We start from the raw sequence: 10,829 nt of genomic DNA, 5'->3' as shown, positions 1-10,829 counted from the left end.
AAATGTAGATCATCAAGTAGACAATCCCCCTTTCAAAGTCATGGAATGTAAGATCATACTGTTCATTCCTTGATTACAGTTACTCTGAATCTGCCAAGTAATCATTTATATGCCCCAAAATGGTAGTTCTCTACTCAACAAAGCATATTTGACATGGACAAATTTTAGTATAACAATACTACGTAAGAGTATTTCTTTATGGACCATTGTTTTATATATGCCATTAAGTTTATGGCAACAGTCTTGACGTGCATGAAATTAACATATCATTGGATCTAAAGTCAAAAAATAGGTGCCAAGGTTGCATGTCACTTTTCCTTAATAAAGTCGGTTGCATCACTCTAATAAATTCTCTTTTCAATGCTTGTCTATTACATCTCCATCTATAATTTTCCACTTTTATGTCTAGTTTTTCCAATTTCTCTTAGACTTGTGATTCATCTTGCTTTGAACTCCGTTTTCTCTTACAAATTTTGAATTTATAATGAAAGTATGTTACTTGGTGTTTTGCAACATTTTTTTTTTGTCTCACGTGTTATTGTATAAGTATTTCATTTTTTATGTTCTCCCATCAAATCGGTAAATAACTAACTGGGATAAGACCACCTACCTATTTGAGAGAAATTGGACGGATAGGTATCATGGTACATGAATACGTAGGTATTATATTTAGAGTTACTTTGATGAGATATTTTTGTGGATGTGTACAGATGATGGATAAGAGTTTGATTGATTTGCCAAATAGGATGTGGAGCGAATACATTAATGGGATTGATGAATTCCTTGTGTTTGCCTACACCAATGGGGTTGAAGGTTCAATAATCAGTTGTCCATGTAGGAAGTGTGAGAATCGATACTATTTTGTACGATAGGGTGTACGGGAGCATCTGATTTTGAATGGTTTTTTAAAAAAAATACAAACATTGGATTAATCATGGGGAATCTTACGTATCTCTGCATGGTAATCGAAAGAATGAAACATTAGCTAATTTAGACATTGGGGATGATATGATTGGAATGATACAAGGGGCTATGGGAAATCTACATGCCGGTACAAGTGTTGAGGGTGATGAACCACAGGGGCCTAATCCACATGCATCTGAACCCCAGCTCGGTCCAAATGCAGAGACTGCAAAGTATTTCAAACTTCTTCAAGATGCACAAAGTGAATTGTATCCGGGTTGTCAGAAGTTCACATCTTTGTCATTCATTGTTCGACTTTTACATTTGAAGGTGCTTAATCAGTGGACAGACAAGTCTGTTGACATGTTGCTTGAGTTATTGAATGAGGCGTTCTCGTTGGGTGTGAAACTCCCGGACTTATATTATAAAGCTCAAAAGGTCACAACAGATTTGGGCTTCACGTACGAGACGTGGGATGCATGTCCCAACAGTTGCATGTTGTTTCGAAATGAGGACGCCAATCTTGATAAATGTGTCATATGCAACAGTTCTAGATGGAAATCAAATGGTGATGATGGTTCAAATGGTCCTAACAAAGGTGGCAAACAAATAGCTGCAAAACAGATGAGGTATTTTCCTTTAAAGCCAAGGTTGCAGAGGTTGTTTATGTCATCCAAGACGGCCAAGTTAATGAGATGGCATGCAGAGGAACGAACTGATAATGGTGTCTTCAGGCATCCTGCTGACTCCCTTGCATGGAAAGATTTTGACCGTCGGAATATTGACTTTAGTAATGATTGCCGAAGTGTAAGGCTTGGCTTAGCATCTGATGGCTTTAACCCATTTAGGACGATGAACATAGTTTATAGCACTTGGCCTGTTGTGCTCATTCCATACAACTTGTCGCCATGGATGTGCATGAAGCAACCATTTCTAATTTTATCCGTGCTTATTGACGGCCCGAAAGGACCTGGTGACAAGATTGATGCGTATATGCAACCGTTGATTGAGGAGTTGAAAGAACTATGGAATGAGGGTATGTCAACATTTGATGCATCAACAAATCAAATGTTTCAAATGCATGCAGCTTTACTGTGGACAATTAGTGATTTTCCTGTATACGCAAACTTGTCAAGATGGAGCACTAAAGGCAAATATGCATGTCCTTGTTGTAATAAGGAAACTACATCGTGTTGGTTGAAGCATAGTGTAGACGCGTCCCGCGAGGGGCCTTCGCTACTACAGTTCGGACTCTCGCTTTTGTTGTTGCGGTTCTTAATCTTGAACCAAAGAGTCCAAATCTGGCAAATCGTTTTGAGAAACAGATTTTGAAAAAGTAGTGCCAAACATGGACTGCTTTGCCAGATACAGAGTCGTCACCTAAATATTTTAAAATAGGGAAATTTAGGAAACCCTGACTCGGTGCCGAAGGCCACATGTCCGTCATCACCGGAGTTGTCTCGGCTCGGGAGCTAGGGTACGATTGGGGAAGGTCAGCTATGAGCACCCCCTCTCGCCCGGTTCAAAGACCGGCCTCTTCTAATCATGATATCCGTTTTTGAAAACTTTATGTGTTCTTATTCCAATTATTAGTCTAGAATTACTACGTTATGCGCACAGCAAACAAGTATAGACTATGTTATCCCAGATAGGCAACCCAAGAGGGGGGTGAATTGGGTTATTAAAAATTTCACAATATTAAAAATAACACAATATTCAGAATTTTAATAAATAAAAAAAAACAGAATAATAATTATCAATATAAAAGTAGAAGAGATAGAGAGAGAGAAAATCAAACACTGCGATTTATAGTGGTTCGGCACGCCAGGCCTACGTCCACTCCCCAAGGAACCTCCTTGAGAATTTCTTTACTATCAATTGAATAAATACACCACCAAGCTTGTGGATTTGGCACAGGACTTACTCTTATCTATTGAGCCTCACTCAACAATAAATGCCTTACCCTTACAAAATCTCTCACAAAAATAAGGAATAAGAATAAGTGGTAATTGAACCCACTTTTACAATAATTCTCTCACAAAGAGTAGATATGAAAGTGTAAGAACAAAAGCTAGACTTAGATCTGAAAGTGAAAGAGCAGAATACTCAGAATTTTGGAGCTCACAGAAATATTCTCTTCAAGTTCTTGATCATTTTCTCCACACACAACACTTCTATTTATACACAAAATTATACCCGTTGGACGCTCCTTGCTGACGTCATGGCTTACATAAGCACGCTCCTGACGTCATGGCTTACATAAGCACGCTCTTGATGTCATGGCTTACATAAGCACACTCTTGATGTCATCGCTTACATAAGCACACTCCTTGATTTTGAATAGTCAGCAAAAGATAAAAAATAAGACTGATTTTTTCTTTTTGTTATTTCAAACATGGAGCCACCATTTTTGTAGACAATTTAATACAAAGTTCACAACTTTCAAACAAACAAATAATTTTCTCCATCTAGTTTATAATATATATATATACACACATATATATATATAACTCCACCTTTTTCTTCTTGTTTAATTATAATATGATATAATCAATGTAGTGTAGTATGATATGATATAATCAATTTAATGTAAAAAATTTAATAGCGCACGTGATGTATTTTGCATATAATGTTATATAAGTTCTGATCAAAATTTTGCATACAGAAAAATCTCTATAAATTATATTTATGATAGATCTGAAAATATATGTCCTCTTTAAAATATTGTATATGTTGTAGAGATTTTAAACTAAATATATTTTACCACTCCATACTAATTTTGTCAAAATAAGACAACCCATAAATATCAAATTTGTCAAAATAATATAATTAATCGATTTGTCAAAAGATGAATAGTAATTAACCCTATTTTTCAAAAAGTGAATAGTAAAGTTTTTGAAAATATTTAAAATAATATTTAACATAGATATTTTAAAAAGATAATATTATTTTATTTAAATAATATTTAACAAATATATATTTTAAAAAGATAATAATTTGTGTCAAATAAAATGTATATTAACTAATATATTTTAGACATCATCAAAATTAAATAATATGATTAACAGACTAGATTGCCTAATTTGGAAATAAGCATTGCATATCCGTTCGGTTTTGAAAAGCGCTTTGGGATTTGCTACTCGCAAGTAGGCTAAAATACGGATTTCAACGAATTTTTCCAACTCAAACAATCCAACCTCCACCCACAGGCATTAAAACAATTTAACACATAAGCACTTAGCCGCATGGCAGGCATACTGTCATGGCAACACTCACACGCATGCGGGATGCTAAAGCATAAATACTTACATCGTACTCCGTGCCAAAACAATAAACTAGTTAGCAAACATGCGTGATCCTAGTTCATGTCAAGTTGACTAATGCAGCACATGCAAGATGCAATTAGAGTAGGCTCGGCTAACCTAAACATGGCATGTGAAAATGCGCAGGTAGCATGTATTCAAGTTAGATTTGAAATGCTAATGCTGTTAGCATGATGCGTCGAGCCTGGTGCATGTAAGACAAATGTATGGATGCACGCATGCTATCATACTGTTATGCTAATTTAAATATGCCCTAGTCTACCATCATAGGCAGGTAAATAAAAGGGAGAAAGAAGTGGGGGATAGAAGACATACACACAGGCACCCACACTTATTACAAATACGCCCTCACTCGGAGGGACCGAATAAATATTACAGTCCGAATAAATAACTAACTACTTAATTAATTATTACAGAATTCCTATTTAATTAATAAATTAAATGCAAAGGGAAGGTGGCCACAGCCCCCACCTCGGGATGCGCGAATGATGCATGCTTGACCCATATTGCCCGGAAACTCGCTGCCATAGCACTACTGCCTCTGTTTTCACTGCCTTTTCCTCTCTGAAAACTTGTCAAAGTCCTAGAGAACCTTCTATGAGCATTGCAGAACATCATTGGCTGGGAAGGATGGCCACCGGCCGTGTACAATATCCATCGGCTGGAGATAAAGCTATCGGCATTGAATAAATGGCCGGTCGGCACTGAATGTTGCCGGTCGGCAGAAACTTCCTGCAGAAGACAGTTTTGACAGCAACAAAGGACAGACAGTGTATGGCATGAAATTCCAAGCAAATGTGTGCACCAACACATCCCTTATCATGGTTTTGACTCAAAGGGGGATGTTCCTTGATTCTCGGACCACCAATTACGCATTTCGATGCGTGATGGTCCAAGAAACCAAGTATGCGCTTTGATTTCAAATGTCATGCAAACCAAACAAACACATAAAGCCCAACCTCTATCACCTGATCAAGAGGCAAAGCATGCATGCCAATGCAATGCAACCTAGGTATGCAAACAAGAATACAAGCATGCTATGCAACTACATGGCATACACAATGCTAATAACATAACATGCGCAACGCTTTGAAACATGGCATACACAATGCAAGATGAGCTTACACCAATACAAGTGGACCTCAGGCACACTCACATAGGAGGCCATAAGATGAAAATGAAGTGCCTCGAAATGCGTGCACACGGGCACGCAAACCGAGGCAATGTCATATGCAATGCAATGGCTAAAATGACATATAGAATGCAACATGGGCTTATACTAACATGAGAGAACCTCAGCCACACTCACATAAGAGGCCGATGGATGAAAATGAAGTGCCTCGAAATGCGTGCACACGGGCACACAAACCGAGGCAATGGTATATGCAATGCAATGGCATGGAAAATGATATGCAAACATGCTAATGGGATTTCAACACTGAAATGTGGGGGAAGACAGCCCCGAAATGAGGCGAAAGTACACCCGATGCATGGAATAGTCCCGAAACATGAATTTTGGCACCCGAAATGGCCTATAGCTATAACAAACATGCACAATATGGACATGCAATGAATAGACAGTAGCAAGGCAGCCCCAAAATAAGCATTTTTCCAGTTCAAGGCATGGCCAAACAGCAAACATAAATAGGGCAAAACTAGTATGCAAAAATGGCCCTAAATATGAGATTATGAAGCAACTCACAGCTGCTGACTCCAAACAGGTTAGGGCCCTTCAACAACATTGAAGAGGGGTCCAAAATATGCACATTTACAGAACTGTAAAAACCCCTAAAACAAACATAGGAATGGCTAAGCTCTTATGCAAGAAATGGGCCAAAAGGTGGCCAAAGAAGCAAGTATACAAAAAATTCATCAAACAGCCAAAGACCCTTAATGAAACATGACAAGGGGGTCAAAATATGGCTGTTTTTTGTTCGGACCAAAGTCCAAAAACAGCAACATCAGGGGCTGCCAAGGCATGCAAAAATGGGACCCAAAAGAGAATATAAAGGCAAGTATAGCATGGAGGTCCCAAACAGTGTTGAGCTCTTCTTCAATGTTGAAGAGGGGCTCAAAATAAGCCTATTTACAGTTTACATCATGCTCCAAAACAGATCACGTATAGGCCAAGAATAACATGCAAGATAATGGCATTTAAGAGGGGTAATGAAGCAAGTGCAAGCTACTATCCTCAAACAGCAAGAGGTCCTCAATCAAACATGAAGAGGACCTCAAAATATGATGATTTACAGTTTGGGTCGGAGCCCAAAACAGCAAGAAAATATGGCTAAGGAATGATACAAAAATAAGCTCAAAAGAGAGGGAATGCTACTCACCCTTGAAGACCAAACTTTGATAGCTTCTTGGCTTGAGTTTGGTGACTCCTAGGCCTTGAAGAAGGACCTCCAGCTGCTGGAAATGGAAGTGGTAGTGTAGTGCTAGGTGGTGTAGTGCAAATAGGCCAAGAACAAGGGCCTTTGAACACTCTAACACACCCAAATGTAGAGAGAGAGGGAGATATAGAGAGAGAGGGTGATATATATGTTATATGTATGTATTAGGTCTAATTTTGCTGAACCAAAACAATGGAGGAGGATGGCTTCCTTATATAGAGCAAGGAAAATGACATAAAGCTTCTCAAAGAAGCTATACAAAAGGGTCAAAGGGACCAAGCTTCTAAGAGAAGCTAATGCAAAGGTGCAAGCTTCTTGAGGAAGCCAAGACAAGGGGTCAAAGCTTCCTCAAGAAGCTTTGAGGAAAGGGTGCAAAAAAAAGGGTCAAAAGGTGTGCAAAGGGTGCAAAACAGCCACACACTTGCATGGGGAGCAGGGTCTGTGCATTCCAGCTGCCACAGCTGGCATCCATTCAATCTGCAGAATGCTCCGGAAGGTCGTCGGCTAGCAAAAAAGGTCGGTCGGCTACTTTAATCTGCCGGTCGGCAATCTATTTGGCCGGTCGGCCATCTGTTCTGGCCGGTCGGCCATCTATTTGGCCGGTCGGCCATATATTTGGTCGGTCGGTAGGAAAAATCTGCTCTGCAGGTCCAACTTCAAACGGGCATAACCTCTTCATATGAACTCCTTTTTAGGTCAATCTTGTGTCCAAATTGAAGCCCCAGAAGTAGTCTTTCCAATGGCACCAGCCTTGCATCAAAATTCCAACTGTACAAAAAGGTATGCTCATTTTGGTGAAGGCTGCTCAGTTTCGGTCCAACCGGGATGATGCCCAACTTCAACCAATCATATCTCCGCCCTCCGGACTCGGATTTAAGAGATTCTTGGATGAAAAATGAAGCCCCGGAAGTCTTCTTTCCAACGGTGGTGGCCTCATAGATTAACTCCAAGTGTATAGACTGATAAGCTTGATTTAGCGAGGACTGCCCGTCCCTCTCCTAGCGATTCTTGCCTATTTTCTTCTCCAACTTGGCTTCTCCCCTCTTCTCCTCTTTTCTTCAACTCCAAACCCCTAAACAAAGTATTTTGAAGGATTTTCCTCTCTCCTTGTCGAAGAAACTGAACATTTCCCCTGCACACCTGTCTCCACCGAGTAAACCATCAGTAACGCCCAAGTCTTAAGGGCGGTCAAAAATGGGGTGTCTACAGTTGCCCCTCTTTGACAGAACTCGGAAGTCATAAGAATGACGGGAGTGAATGTCAAAGCCCAGAGATGACCCATTTTTGACAAAGCTGAAGACTTGGACAAACAAAATACAAATGAATGAATGGTTGTGCCCGCAGGCTGCCTACGTATCCCTTTGCAAGGAATCAAACCAGCGTAGTTCAGGAGCAGAATGCAAATGATATGCAGGAAGACTTTGATAATTGGACTTATACGCTACGCGAAGCCGGTTTGTACTCAAAACAACGCAATGTACTAACAAGTACAAGTGAGGTGCGCAAGATAGCGCGATAGGATGCATGCAAAATGCAAGTAAGGTGCACAAAACAGTGCGATGCGCAAGAAAGCGCGAGTGATTTGAAATGCACAAGACAATGCGAGTGATTTGAAATGCACAAGAAAGTGCGATGCGCTAAACAGCGCGATTGAAATGCAATGCACAAAACAGTGCGATGCGCTAAATAGCGCGAGTGACTTGAAATGCACAAAACAGTGCGATGCGCAAAACAGCGCGAGGGATTTGGAAATGCACAAGACAGTGCGATGCGCTAAACAGCGCGATTGAGATGCAATGCACAAAACAGTGCGATGCGCTAAACAACGCGATTGATTTGCGATGCACAAAACAGTGCGATGCGCTAAACAGCGCGAGTGACTTGAAATGCACAAAATAGTGCGATGCGCTAAACAGCGCGATTGATTTTGAAATGCACAAGACAGTGCGATGCGCTAAACAGCGCGATTGAGATTCAATGCACAAAACAGTGCGATGCGCTAAACAGCGTGATTGATTTGCGATGCACAAAATAGTGCGATGCGCTAAACAGCGCGAGTGACTTGAAATGCACAAAACAGTGCGATGCGCTAAACAGCGCGATTGAAATGCAATGCACAAAACAGCGCGATGCGCTAAACAGCGCGAGTGACTTGAAATGCACAAAACAGTGCGATGTGCTAAACAGCGCGATTGAAATGCAATGCACAAAACAGTGCGATGCGCTAAATAGCGCGAGTGACTTGAAATGCACAAAACAGTGCGATTGAAATGCAATGCACAAAACAGTGCGATGCGCTAAACAGCGCGATTGATTAAACTGCACAAAATAGTGCGATACGCTAAACAGCGCGAGTGATTAAACTGCACAAAATAGTGCAATACGCTAAACAGCGCGATTGATTTTGAAATGCACAGGACAATGCGATACGCTAAACAGCGCGAGTGATTTTGAAATGCACAAGACAGTGCGATACGCTAAACAACGCGATTGATATGCAATGCACAAAATAGTGCGAGTGAGATACAACCACAAGATGCACAAAACAGTGCTAGTGAGATACAAAGTGTAAGTGCACAAGATAGTGCGAGTGAATGCATGCTCTATGCAAATGAGGTGCATTTTCTATGCAAGTATGGAAGAGTGCATTTTCTATGCAAAAGATACGAGCATTTTCTATGCAAGAAACAGGAGCATATTCTATGCAATATTGAAAGCATATTCTATGCAGAATCGAAAGTAAGCATATTCTATGCATGAATCATAACGATGCGCGGCACGCATGTCACAGAAGCGTATATGAAAGTGCACATTCTATGCAATGGGAGGGCATCAAACATGTACTCTGGTGCCTCCGATTTACCTTTCAGAGGACTTTGTAACACACTCAGCTCAAAAAGGGCACACCCTGTTTATGTTGGCAAGAGATAACATCTGCTGTTGCTTTAACTGCCATTCTGTCTTGAAGCCTGCTTACACTTGGGGTCGAGATACACTCATACTCTAGAGAAATGGCGAGGTTTGGGAAAGTGCACCTGAAATGCAGTCTCGGATCTTGCCAAAGTTGAAACAGACTAAGATGCTCCAAATTTTCCCTCTTTTCTTTTGCTTTGCAGTCTGGAACCTATATAGCTTCAGATAGGTCCTGGTTTTACTGTTCACACTTATCGGGGGGGACCCTGCAGTTTTATGAAAGAACAAATACTGTTTTGCACAAATGTGGAGAATGGCACAGCACTCTGAGCACAAGATGATTTTTTTTGGAAATTGAGAAATGAGTTCTTAACCGGGTATTGAGCCGACGACTGGCCACAGCCAAAACGACTCAACAAGTGAAAAACAAAGGTAAACTACCTAAACACATCGAGTAACACTCGAAGCGACTCAAAATAAGAATCGAGACAAACATAATAAAACACAAGACTTAAATGTGCACATGGAGCCTGTTTCCCCGGGTATTGTTTCCCACCCTTTCTCACTTGTGATTCTCACATCGCTCGGCCCTCAGGCTCGGATTTTCTCTCAAAACCCTTTTCCTCACTTTTCTCTCAACTTACACCTCTCTATTCTTTAATCTCTCATTTTTCATCCCTCCCCAGGGTGGTTGATGAATAAACAGGAAGTTGCGGGTTCTTGCCCCAAGCATTCTGCTAGATTCTCTTCTTCTGCTCACAACAGTGAACTTTCTCCCACAGAGGGGTTGCGATGTGGCTGTATGTGCAGCAGACCTGCAATTGACATTGGTTGACGATGCTCTTACTGGGGAGTTTGGACGTGATTAGATCTGTCCAAACAAAGGAGTGGAATATCTTGATCCGTTCCCGTTCGTGCTTCGCACTTGGCTTGATACCTCGTTGCGTGGAGGATGTGAGAGCCTTCTGCCCTTTTGCGGTCAGCTTTAGTGGTGCCTTTTTCTGGCAGGTAGAGTGCCCTTTCTGGCAGATGCATTGACAACGGGAGAAAGACAGGAAGCCTGACTCAACTGTGCCCCTAGTTCATTATTTTGACCATTTTTTGTTTTGGTTTTCTACTAAAACAATTTTGACCAATATGAGAGTTAGATTAACATACTTGTTCGATTTTTGATTTGAAAATCATGCAAGTCAGGTTATGAGCACTGAAAATTTTCCCTTTTTGGGTCCAAGAAATGGTCCAGTTTTGGAAAAGATGGAATAATTTTCGAGAGAATAGTCAACCTCAGTAAAAATTC

The sequence above is a fragment of the Camellia sinensis genome, chromosome 4 (genome assembly GCF_055761805.1).
Source record: "Camellia sinensis isolate YWXY chromosome 4, ASM5576180v1, whole genome shotgun sequence".
Taxonomy (NCBI): domain Eukaryota; kingdom Viridiplantae; phylum Streptophyta; class Magnoliopsida; order Ericales; family Theaceae; genus Camellia; species Camellia sinensis.
The sequence above is the reverse complement of the archived record's forward strand: the minus strand, read 5'-3'. Positions refer to the sequence as shown.